The 12,333-nt window shown below is 45.0% G+C and overlaps 1 long non-coding RNA gene across 1 annotated transcript; it reads left to right on the top strand.

The window, feature by feature from the left end:
* The first annotated feature begins 754 nt into the window (after positions 1-754).
* On the top strand, positions 755-5,920 carry LOC306802809. The gene is made up of 3 exons (XR_013774475.1): positions 755-931; positions 4,248-4,328; positions 5,564-5,920. It is a non-coding gene; the product is annotated as an uncharacterized lncRNA (long non-coding RNA).
* Positions 5,921-12,333: the final 6,413 nt, after the last annotated feature.

Here is a 12,333-nt window from a genome sequence, read left to right as displayed (position 1 = left end):
TTCAAAACACTTTGGGTCAAACTCATTAAGTCCTATACAGCTGAAGACTATGCAGGCACAGGTGGGATAAAGCATTTTATTTATTAAAAAATCCAAACTGAACAAAATCAAAATGAAGTTCCCTGCTGCAATACTACAAAGCTATCTTAAAAATGAAAACAAACAAACAATAAAACCTCTGAAACCACCCCAAGGAGTACAGGATGGCATGAAGCCCTGGTTCAGTGCTCAGAAATTCAGCACAGCCACATACAGAAGTAGTTCTCCATGTATTCATCAGTAATACAGCAGACCCTGAAAATTATCCTAAGTTTCTGCCAGGGAAAAAGCATTTTTCCGTGGTGGCCGGAAAAGTGGGATTTTTACCCCAGAAGTGCAATGATGTGGCTGATAACAGATAATTTGGCAACACACACTAGTGGTCTCTATGCCTGTCTCATACAGGGTTTGAAATGCAAATTTTGTCTGCAGCCAGCCTGATCCAAGGCATGGGAACAGCAAGTGGCACCTTTCACTCCTGGAGCTGTTCTGCACTGCTGAACCTTGCTGAGGCTGGGCTCTCTGCAGCCTGCACAGGTAAGGGCAGGACCTGGCGCTCACAGAGTGCCACCTGCCCTGTCAGGGCGGGTTTTAAGAGCAGCTGGGGTGAATTTCTCTGCTTTTCTGGGATGACTCTTACTCTTCACAGTGATCCCATAGACCTTACATAGCTGGGGCAGTGCAGGAGGGAAGGAGCAGCAACTAAATAGGACTGGAAAGAAAAATGAGCTTGATAGCACGTTCAGAATCCCTTTTAGCCTGTGGTGGAGTCATGAGCAGCACCAATAGAGCCTTCCACAAGAACGGGAGCTGGTTCCCAGCTTCCCAGGGGATTCCATTGGGAGCCACGGCCCAACAGCACCACCTGCCTCAGGCAAGGACCTGCCTCCTGGTAAGAACAAGGTTTGCATGGCATTCTCAGCATCCCTTTCAAATCCTCTGGTCTGGGAAAAGCGTTGCTCTCCCATCCCTGTCCTGCCCCAATCAGAATTTGTTTTTCCCAGTTGAAGCGGTGAGCATCCCACCACGTGAGCCCAAAGAAACAACTTTATATATCTGTTTTCCACTGAAACAGCATCATCTTCCTAATGGCGTGGGGTCAGTTAAAGTTCTCAAGCTGTGCTGTGGAGGTTTTCTCCACAAAAGCGGGGGTGTTAACCATGGTGGCATGGCACAGCTCCAGCTCCGCTCGCACTCTCGGCTCTCCCGCTGCTCTGCAGCCGGGGCAGCGCACCCGCTCTGTTTAAACAGCTGCCTCGTTTCATCGGCGAGGTGGCTGCTCTTCAGTCCTGGGAGAAGAGCTCATCTTCTGGCTAGTTTGCATAACAATTACCATTTGTCAGCTGAGATCTGTCTGGTGAAAGATCACTATTTACAAGTAGGCGGTGAGTCTTTGTGCAATACTTCTTGAACCACAAAAAAACAAAACAAAACACAAACCACCCCCCCCCCCCAAAAAAAAAAAAAAAAACAAACCTAAGCTGAGAGTGAAGAGCCTAAAGGTGGGCTGATTTCACATGGCAGGTTTAAGGAAGAGTTCTTTTTGCATTCAGCTCAGAGGTAGAAAAGCAGAGCTGCCGTGAAAGGGGGGATTCTTTAGCTCTTGCAGATTTCATTCAGTTGTTCCAATGAAATAAATACATCCGCCTTAAACAATTGAAAGAGGTATTTACTGCCTGTGGTTTAACAACTGTACTAAGTCAAAGGGACCAGTCAACTAGAGCCTTATAATTCTTTTCTAAAGAGAGGATGAGAGAAAAGAATGAGACGACAATGCAGTATTTATAATAAAGATGAAATGAGTGGAACTCAATGGCGCCAGCAGCCCTGGAGCTCCTGCTGCTTGGGCTAATGCATTTTGCATTAGCACGTCTGGATATCTGGCACTGGAAGGTCCTGCAAATGCTTTTACAAAATAGCAGCATTCTTACAGCAGCAGCACTTCTTCCAAGCACCACCACTGACGGATGCAGCTGGATGGGCAGCCCCTGCAGCTGGGTGAATCAGCAGCAAGTTTTCAGGTGACTGAGACCTGTTTTCCACTTGCCTTCCCGCAGCCAGGTTGCTTTTTTACCTGCTTACTTCACGTTGCTGAGTGGTTGCAGCCTGACTCCCTGATGGAGCACTTGCTTGAGCAGGGGTGGGTGTAAGGGCAGCTGTCCCTGCCTGGGAGCTGGGGGCTCACAAAGGCAGGATCCCTGACTTCTCAGGTTGTACTGAGGGGCAACTGGGCACACAGACATCATGTTGAACATACAAAATGACATCTGTAAGTAGGTTTGCTCTGCATAGGCTAAATAAATAACATCTGTGTTACAAGAACCCCCATGTGATCTCTATCCCATACTACTCCATTACTCCATCAGCTAATCTTGTATTTGCCTTGGAAGCAATACAAAATCCTCAAAGGAATTAATAGCCAGCAACTGCAGATCACTCGAGCAATTTATTTTTCCTTCTTTCCCCCAACAGACTGGAGAGATACGTGTCTCTCTTCTTCCTGAAACCTGGGTTTGAAAAGCTCTGCATTGCTTTATTTTCTCATATCCTTGCAGAACAACAGCATTAGCAGTAATGAGCAAAGCACAGCAGCACCTCAGGACAAACTCTGGGACAAGTGGAAAGACCACCTGGGTGTAACGTTATAAGAAGCAGATAGCAAATGGCACCTTCTTTTTATAACTATTATCTTAGAAAGGATAAATTCAGCACTTCAGGGTTTTCTTTAGGTTTTTGACATATACAAATGATTTCTTGTTCTAAGAAATAAGTGATACCAGAATGTATTCAATAATGCTTAAAATATGGACCTTGGCTGTTTGTTTTTCTTTTCTGTCTAAACTTCTCTTACATGAAGTTACCTCTGCACAGAAGCAGCACAGAAGTCTGTGGGGAAAAGAAAAATGGTGCTAGAGGCTGCCAAAAAGTGTGGGAACAAGTCAATGATGAATGAGGAAGGTAGAAGGAAATGAATTTATGAAACTGTTGTCCTGATTTCTCTATGCTTGAGTCCAGCTAAGAACAGGACTTCTTTCCAAAAATACAGCTGCTCTCAGCCTCTGACCCCCAAATGCTGGAACAGCAGGTCTGGAATAGCAGCTATGAGCTCTAGCACCTTGATCCCAGCACCAAACCTTGTGTTCATGGACAAATTACTTTTGACTTAACCTTTCAGCAACATCTTCTGTTTACAGTAGCACGTGTTGGTGTTGAACTGTACAAAATCTGCTCTTAATATCTTGACCTCCTATATGGAAAATACTTCTGAGGGCCATGGGATGTTGTTCAGTTACCATAGCACAATGCCTAGAACTTGTCTGGCAGTGATAAGTCCAAGCCAGACTGCTTTTCACTTCCAACCTGCTCACACACCATGGTAACTTCACCAAACTGGAGAATGGAAAGAAACAAACACTTTTGTTTTATGACAACCCTGGTCAGAGTGTCTTGCAATGAGTTACTTAAAACAAGGCAGGCAGAGGCTTTTGGAGAGGAGGACAGCACCCCAACAGAAGCTGGAGCTGTGGAAGGCAATTAGGAAAAAGGCCTTTAAATATCCCATGTGGGCAATAGCTCAACACCAGGAATACAGAACCAAAGGGTTGGTCTCCAGAGCAGGCAGAAGACCCAGATTGTGACTCCCCACATTTAGGCTGTTGAGTCTGGTCAGGATATGGCTTGGATCTGGAGGTGAGGTCTGGACTGAGGTTTGACTTGATTTGTTGCTATTCAGAAGAGCTCCCTAAGGCAAATGGCTTATGCTGAGTAACCTCCGTGTCAGGTTTCCAGTGCATCTTCCAGTCTGGATTGGTGTCCATGAGGAATGTGAAGTATTTAGCAGCTCAGCCATTAGCTGCTTCCAGGAGGATGTGCTGCTGGCCTCGATCCACAAGTTCCCTAGGGATGGGCTGAGCTTTAACTCAGCAGAGTGTTTTAGAGAAACACTGGACACCCTGGGGCTGCAGAAAGCGCACGTTGGGGCAGAGTCCTCCACTTCCTCATACAGAAAAGCCAAAATGTGAAATTGATGCTAAAGGAAGCAGCTCTTGGAGCCAGTTCTGGGTTCTCAAGAAGCAGGAAAGCCCCTCATGTTCCAGCCCTAACACATCCTCGGCACTACTTTCTAGAGGGATGCAGTTCAACTTTTTTTTTCAGGCATCAGTACTTTTTTTACCATCTGCATTGCTACATCTTTGCCTTCATTCCAGTGTAACCACTCTCCTGGAGAGTCTGAGCTGCTGCTCAGCTGGGACTGGAAAAACGCTGCCGAGACATACAGTTTGTGACAGGTAATTCTGATTTATGCCACTTGGTGCTATCACAAGGGCTTTAAAAACAACGTGTCCCAATGCAGCCACATGTATTTTGCTGTCTGCTGCTCTGTGAAGCCTGGAACAGCTTAAGGCTTTGTATGTATCCTCCTCTGCCTGAAGCAGGGTATCCTGCTAATGCTAAAAGGCATTTTGACAATGTGTATTCAGTATTCTCCTTCCTGCAGGGGATCTCAGCAGCAAAATTGTCAGAGTCACTGGTCCAGGCTGAGTAGGTATGGCTGCAGACTGTGCTGAGGGAGTTGCATTTTCCCACCTTTGGTTTACTGGGTGAGCTGGGGCAGCTGGTTTTCCTTTCTTCTGGAGCAGAAGAAACTGACCTCAAGTGAAAGGCCTAAGGTGTCGCTTGATGTTCCTTCAGCTTGAAGAACAGCAGTAAAGAACCAGTCCCAGATAATGCTCTGGTCTGGTGATGGGAGAGCAGGAATCCCAGAAATGATGGATCTGGCACTGCTCCCAGAAATGGCCCATGTGGATCCCTCCAGGGAATGGACATTGTGCAGGAAGGGAAATCTTAGAATTGCAGCTCCTTGGGAGGTTAGAGAATCACCCTAGACAGCATTTTGAAGATAGCCTGGAAGAGCAAGAATGGAGGGAACTCTGCATGGCCAAAAACCCAAGAATGGGGCAAAAGGAGGGGAAAGGATGGGTGCAGGATGACCCGATGCTCCTGCAAGGAGACCCAGAGTGAGGCTTCTGCACCCCCTGCTTGCTGCACAACACGAGTGTGAGCAGCTGTACCCCAGGGGCAGGGGCTGCCACGCTGACTCCAGGCACTGCTGTGCTCTTGGGGGGTTGCCCACTCCATGAAATGGCTTTGGCAAGGCAGCAGATGCCATGTCCTCAATCCTGAGTGCAGAAGCAGGGACTCCTGAGCATGCTGCACACGATGGGATACAACCATCAGGGCACACACCTGGATAGGTGCCAGCTGTGAGGGCAGTCCCACGAGGGGGGTCCCCTGCTTTAGGACAGGTCACCATGTTACCTGATTTGTCTTTTTCTATGGTTTTGATGGTTTTGCACAAATTTCTATTGTGCTGTGTTTTGCTTTTGCAGTCACGTGTCAAAAACAGTCAGAATACATAAAAACAGGAAAGATCTTTAATCTTAGGGTCATGAGAATGACACTTGACCTAGCAAAGCTACTCATCCAGTTGCTTTTCTTCTAATATACTGTTTTCTTTTTTCAGTACTGACAGTGTTTCAAGCATCTGGATTTCAGCCACAGCTCCTGATATGAAGTTTTAGACAAGTGGTGGGTCAAGGTACATCTTGAGGAGACTATGGCAAACTAACAAATAATACCACCTCAGAAAAGCTCAGGACTTGCTCTTGATCTCTATCCATTAATTCCTTCTTTTATCTTCAAATACTCTCTAGAGTCTCTTAAGGAAGGTGGTGTGTTTTTGTTCATTGCACAGTTTTATTCAGCTAGTGAATATTATTTCCCTATCAGATCAAATAATTGGAATAATGCAAATAAACCCAAATAACAGTTGCAAATTAAATGATGCCTAAGTACTTTACAATAAACAGATCAAGAAAAACACATTCATTTTAACACCTGAATTATTTCTATAAGCAGAATTAAGAGGCCAAAGAGCAGAAAGAATGTTAAAAGTTGCAATAACCCTAAATCCTGGGTCATGCAATTTGGGCTCTGCCACTGGAAAACTATTGCATGTTGCACATGCTGTACTTTAAAAATGACACTGATGACCCTGCAAGAAAACTCAGTGGATTGACTTCTCAAAATCATCTGGTCAAGTCTGTGTTTAAAGTATACACCTTCAGAGCATGGCTACAAGGCACAGATGTGTCCTCAAACCTGGGCTGAATTTTGCAGCGGTGCCTCTTCTTTACAAACACTTTCACTATCATTTTTGGGGGAATCACCCTTGCAGAGTTCTCCCCACTTTGCCAGCAGACAAAGCCAGCTTCCATTTGGCATGAGCAAGGAACAGCCCTGTCCCACCCAAATCTGAAAATGCCACTGGGCACCATCAGACCACATGGAGCTCTCCCAAAGGTGCATTGCAGGCGAGGAGCAGAAACCCCTTGCTTCAAACTGCTGCATTATCAGAAAACTTCTAGAGTTTCGCAGGCATTCATCACCCCCCACAATCTGTGCGGCTGAGTGAGAGTGCCTTGCAGCAGGATCGGGTTTAGTCCGGCACCAGGTACACTGATAACCCTCCCTAATCAGTCGCTGATCTCTGCTCGGTGAAAGCACTGCCCCCGGTATTTCTGCTGAAGCTATTTTTAAATGACAGTGTGATATTTTGTTTTCTCTCGCTCATTTGTCAATGAAGAACTGGCTGTGCTGTGCGTCTGCTCTGACAAGAAACTTCCAGTTATTTTTCAGCCCGTTCCAGCCGGGATGGAGGCGGGGCTGGAGAAAGTGCTGGCTGCGGGCAGGGTGAGCCCTCCGGGGAGCAGTGACCCTGCAGACTTCTGCCTGCCGGGGTCCCCTGGGTCCAGCTCTGGGAAAAGCCTTCTAGGTTTCTTCTGATCCTGCTCCTGATGCTGCTTTAGGCTGGCTTTCACAATTAGGGTTATTTTATGTTTAGCTGAGCTGCTACTTGCATGAATGTTGGGATATGATTTGGTTTTGGTTTTTTCCCTGTCGCTTTAATTGCACTAGGTGTAAAGGAATTAGTTTTTAGGTTTAGGTTCTGAATGGTCTTAGAGCATGAGCACCTAAAAATTGAAAATTAAAACCTGTCATGTCCAAATAGCATCACTGCACGGATAATTCACATTTCATCTCATCATCTCATTCAGCTCATACATCTCCCAAATGAAGATGTAACAAGTTCTACCTCTTCATCCAAGCACCTGAACATCACTGCATGTTTCACAGAGGGCTGCATGTTTCACACATCATTTCTCTCAAAAATGCATTATGGATTGACATTAGCCAATTTTACCGATTACCCTTTAAGCAGTGCTGGATGGCAGTTGTGCCACAGTTGTATACCAGAGTTTTCTAACAATCAAATTCAGACACAAATGGATCACAGAACTTAAAACACTACTGAGAAATTCAGGTTGTCTATGAGTGTGTGGCTATCAGATAAAAACAAGCCTAATTAAGTCCTAGAAAATTGCATTCACTGGTTTTAAGTCCTCTGTTCATACCTGGGCCCAAGATCTCTGTTTAATTCCAGGATTCATTCCATCACCTTCCCTTACTTGTAACATGTACAACATTTGTTCCCTACAGAGCTAATCCCACAGACTTCATCAAGATTACTGCTCAGGTAATTCATTCCAGTTTAAGAAAAGGTGTTTTGACCTAGCTGAGACCAAGTTTTGGGAAGGGAGCCAGTCCCTGGGATCAGTCATCGGAGCAGAACTATATCTTTACTAAAGTTTGCTGCCCTGATCCAGCAGATCCAGCACTTTGGGCAAGAGGGAGAATTCCATCCCTTCTTAACCTGAGCTATACCAATTCCCACCAGTTACTGAAACTGGTTTTTACATTGCAGAGTCCAGTAGAACTGGTTTGAAACCAGCATGCTTTTTTTTCCCCTTTGAGAATCTGACTGACACTCTAAAATCTCTTGAGTTTTCTAGTTTGTAATACAAAAGCCATTGAGAAGACCAGATATAGCCTGATTGGTTGGATTTTAAAGATAAAGTTGGACCCTAATAATTTCTGCTGCTTTCAGTTAAGATCCCTGAGGCAATAATAACAGAAGCTGTAAAAATATGTCCCTTATTCATCATGGCTTTACGTCAGAAGTTTACTGCTCTAATCATTAACTAGCCTGCTGCATTATCTATGAAAATTGCTTGGTAATATTTATGAAATGTGACCTTTTCTTAATTCAATGTTACAAAGTGTTGGATTTGTTCTGTTTGCAAGTGGAACAGATTTCCAAATCACTCTGCAATTAGTACAGTTTGATCTAAGCAGCCTATCTCTGCATGGGGTAGGCTTCTACTGAAACAGCAGGATCGCTGTCAGAAATGAAATGTGTTTTCCGTACGGCTGAAAGCACGGCTGTGACACCTGCTTGCACTACATCATCTTTGGCAAAGGTAGGTGCTGAATGAATATGCACAATAAGGGAAAACAGTAACCAGACTTAGAAAGATTTTTGTTGTGAGAAATACCTCAATTAACAACAATAAAAATGTTTGTGGCCAAAAATGATTGCTATGTATAATAGTGTAAAGGGAAACCACATAAAAATGGGACAATATTAGGCTGAAATGGGCATGATTACCCATTCCACAACGGATACAGATAAAAGAATTGCAAGAAACAACAAGAGTTAGGAGCCCCATGGAGTCAAGATGCTTTGCTCCATGATTCTCTAATCCACTCCCACGGTCATCATTAGGTGCAGACAGTAAGTCCTTCCCCACCTAAAAAGTCCACATTCCTGATCCACCCAATGCTACCATGAATTTCTCATTCTCACAGTCAAGCAGGGCAGCCTGCAATGCCTCAGCCTATGGGGTGTTTTGAAGGAACCAAGTTTCACTGGAGCAACAAATGTGCCGGACAAGCATCACGCAGTGAAGCCATGTGGCACCATTCAGTGGCAGATCGCTGGGAATGTGTAATATCTGCAGCATTAATATCATCTTTTTCCATTTCCCAAGCTCCACATGGGCAGTGTCCATTTTCAACACAGGATAACCAATGCTCACTCCAACTGTGACTGTCTCATGTGACAACCACTCTGGGAACAAACTGAGCATCTCCCTGTCTCTCATTAGTCCCCTGAGCTTGTCCACTAGTGATGTACAAAATTGGGGCTTTGTTTGATAAGACAAGTTAAGCTCTGATGAAATCTCTATGTAGATATGTAAAATATACCAGTCTGGCCCTGTGTTTTATTTTCTTCTAGCATGACAGCTGACTGTGCTTTCCATTGCAGGAAACAAACATCCTCTTGGTTAAAGCAGGAGCTGGAGAGCCACAGAAACACCACACTCATGTTCTGCTCCCAGTGTGGAAACAGAAAAGGAGGCTGGGGCAGATCTGGGACAGGACAGGCAGCAGGTCCTCATCCAGGACAAGGTAGTGCAGCTTCCCTACAGACAGCATGGCTCTACCAGGCCAAGGCTTCTTCTCAGGAGGAAGGTGCTCAGTCCTCACACCAGTCCTGCCTTTCAAACTGGTGTTTTAACACATCTTTTCCTATATATGAACTGGTAACCATATTCACCTTCAGGATCTGAGTAATTCAATGTCAAAGCAGTAGCAGAGGCTGCAGAAAGCCCTGCCCATGCCCTGCTTCAGTCAGTCCTCCAAGCCTGCAAGCTGGCTACAAGTCTGGCCAGCAGTGCTCGATGAGCCTACCCTCTCCCTTTGTCCTTGACAATGTGCCAGAGAACAGAAGAGCTGCTAAGGAAACAAATGTGAGTTGTTGCCTGTGAATGACATGGTTTTCTTGGCATCTGGCTGACAATTGTGGCACTCATTGCCAGAACTTACCAGAATCAGGGAATTCTCCTTCCTCCACATCACTCTGCTGTTTCCCAAGGGAAAAAAAACCAAAAACACTCAGACATTTGAACAAGTAAATAGCAAGCGAGAAGCTAGAGACCTATACAGGCTGTTATGATATGGGAATTGGGAAAAAAGGGCTCTGCAAGTACTGGTACCATGAGCTGCAGCATTCCCTGCTAGCAGCAGTGGGCTCTGACAGGCTGCATTCACCACAGCCCACCAACCTTGCAGGTTCAGTTCTTTGGATGCCTTTCCCATTCCCCAGAACTGTTACCAAATGTGGGAAAAATTAGAAAGGGTTAAATCACATGGTCTGAAGCAACTGGCAAGAAGGAAAAGATTTGAGAGTGAACATGTGAAACCAGGGAGAAGGGGAACAAGCAGCTGCAGTGATGGGATGAACTCAGCCTCTCCAGGTGTCCCATGAACACAATCATGTAACAGCCACAGTGAAGGCAATGGGACAAGCAGTGCCTGTGCAGTCAGAAATGGGGGAGCAGCAGCACAGGCATAGCTGCTCTCTGGCTTCTTGCTGGGATTCCATTGCACTTGTTGCAGTTGCATGTGCCCACACTGGTGCAGAATGGATAAAGTCCTGATTATCCTGTAGCTCTGAGGCAGGCAGAGATCCAAGAAAAGAGGGAGGCTGGGAGAGAAGTGGTCTGGCCAAAAACATGTCTAGAAATCCCCAGGGTCCTACTGGAGAGCAGAGCTAGAGCCAGGTTCCTCCCCACTGAGCTGAGCAAGTTCCTCTCTGCAACAATCAACGCAATGTTTTCTCTTCTTAGAATCATGGATTGCTCCATCAGACAAAAGATTTTCCTGCTGCTGGGTCCTTCCTCAAAGATGGGACTCTCTTTACCATCTACCACTATTCTGTCAGCAAAAACATGTGAGTGTGCTGTGAGCACATCCCTCATCATTGTAATGTTTATGACATCCCAAGGTGAAATCCCCATTTGGTTTCAGGTCTTCTCTTTGCCTGTTTTTTCCAACCACTTCAGCATTTTTGAGCTGCTGAAAGTTTAGGAGTTTCTATGTTTTTTGCATAATTAGGAAATTGAAAGATGTGGTTTATCTAGTTGTTTCCTGTGAAACACAAAGGGCTGAGAGATTGGGGGAGTGTGTGGGTTGGGGTGGGGTGTGTAGATAGGACTCCTAGAGAGTACAAGGGTGAGTGTGCAATATGAGGAGAGATTTTCTGTTGGCCCACTGGCATAAAGTGAGGACTGCAGCCACACTTGTCTGTGGAAATGGACTGCTTGTCCGTGAAAGTGACTTCTGGGAAGTTCCCCTCATTTCCAAGGTGATCTGCTGCAGTTTGTTGTCACTGCAGCTCTTGGGAGCAGTCCTCCTTTCTTTCCAAGGGGCAGCTGCAGTGCTAGCCAAGAACCTTTTCCTCCAGCAGGTCACCAACATTAGTGACATTAGTGACAGTGTTCTGCTGTGCAAATTCTTTCCCACTTTGCAATGTTTGCCACAGAAGGGTTTTGTTGACTAGGAGGTGCTTTGAACAGCTTGATAAGGAAGGGGCATGGTGTGTGAGGGATGGTCTGTCCATGGAGGAATGGGCAGCACTGATGGACAGTTTGGTGCTCCCCATCCAAGCTGCCCTTTCCCATCCAGTGTCAGTCCTGATGTGGGTTGGGGCTGCTGGGCTGGGGGAATAGCTCAGGGAGGCCAGGAGGAATCCATCTTGTGATTCAGCAGTGCTCATTTTTACAACCAGCTTTCCATCTTCCAGAACAAGGCAAAGTTCCTGTATGAAAATGTTTTCAGTAGAATATATCATAAAAAGTAATAATAGATATTGCAAGATGTAAACAGTAGCTCTTTTCCTCTAGCCAAAAAAAAAAAAAAAAAAAAAAAAAAGGGGCAATTACAGCCTTTCCATGTTGTATAGCTGTTTACTGACACGTAACATAACTCTAGGGATCAAAAGTGGGGGGAAGAAACTGGATTAAAGGAAATGTGGCTTTTTTTTAAACTGAAAGTGTTCTCCATAAAACTATTATGCTGAGAGGATGACTAATGTAACCAGTGTGTGTTTTGAAGCGTGTCATTAACACTTTTTATGCTTTCTGAACACACAAAGAGAAACCCCAGGAGAGAATTAATTTACAAATCTGATTAAGCATAGTGCCTAAGTGGCAAAAAGCATCATACAATAAATAGTAGACTCCACAGGTAAGCAAAGCTTTAAAAAATAAAACAAACATACTCTATAAAGAGCCCAGATGTGTGCATTTTGAATACTTTAATATGTGTTTGATTAGATGTCAAAGGTACAGACAATGAAAACAGAGGTCACACTGAGGTAATAGTACTGACCTCTTTTTCCTTAAGCCATCATCCTGCCTGTTTAGTGCTAAACATGTATCTGCATCTGGGAAGCAAAGGCAAGGATGCAAACAGAAGAATGAGACCAAAGATAAGGATTTTCTACCTGATGTCAAAAAAGACTTATAGATACCTTTTGTGTGGTTGTGT

The sequence above is a fragment of the Erithacus rubecula genome, assembly GCF_903797595.1.
Source record: "Erithacus rubecula genome assembly, chromosome: 5".
NCBI classification, from domain to species: domain Eukaryota; kingdom Metazoa; phylum Chordata; class Aves; order Passeriformes; family Muscicapidae; genus Erithacus; species Erithacus rubecula.
Note: the sequence above shows the minus strand (reverse complement) of the source record. Positions and strands in the feature narration are given on the sequence as shown.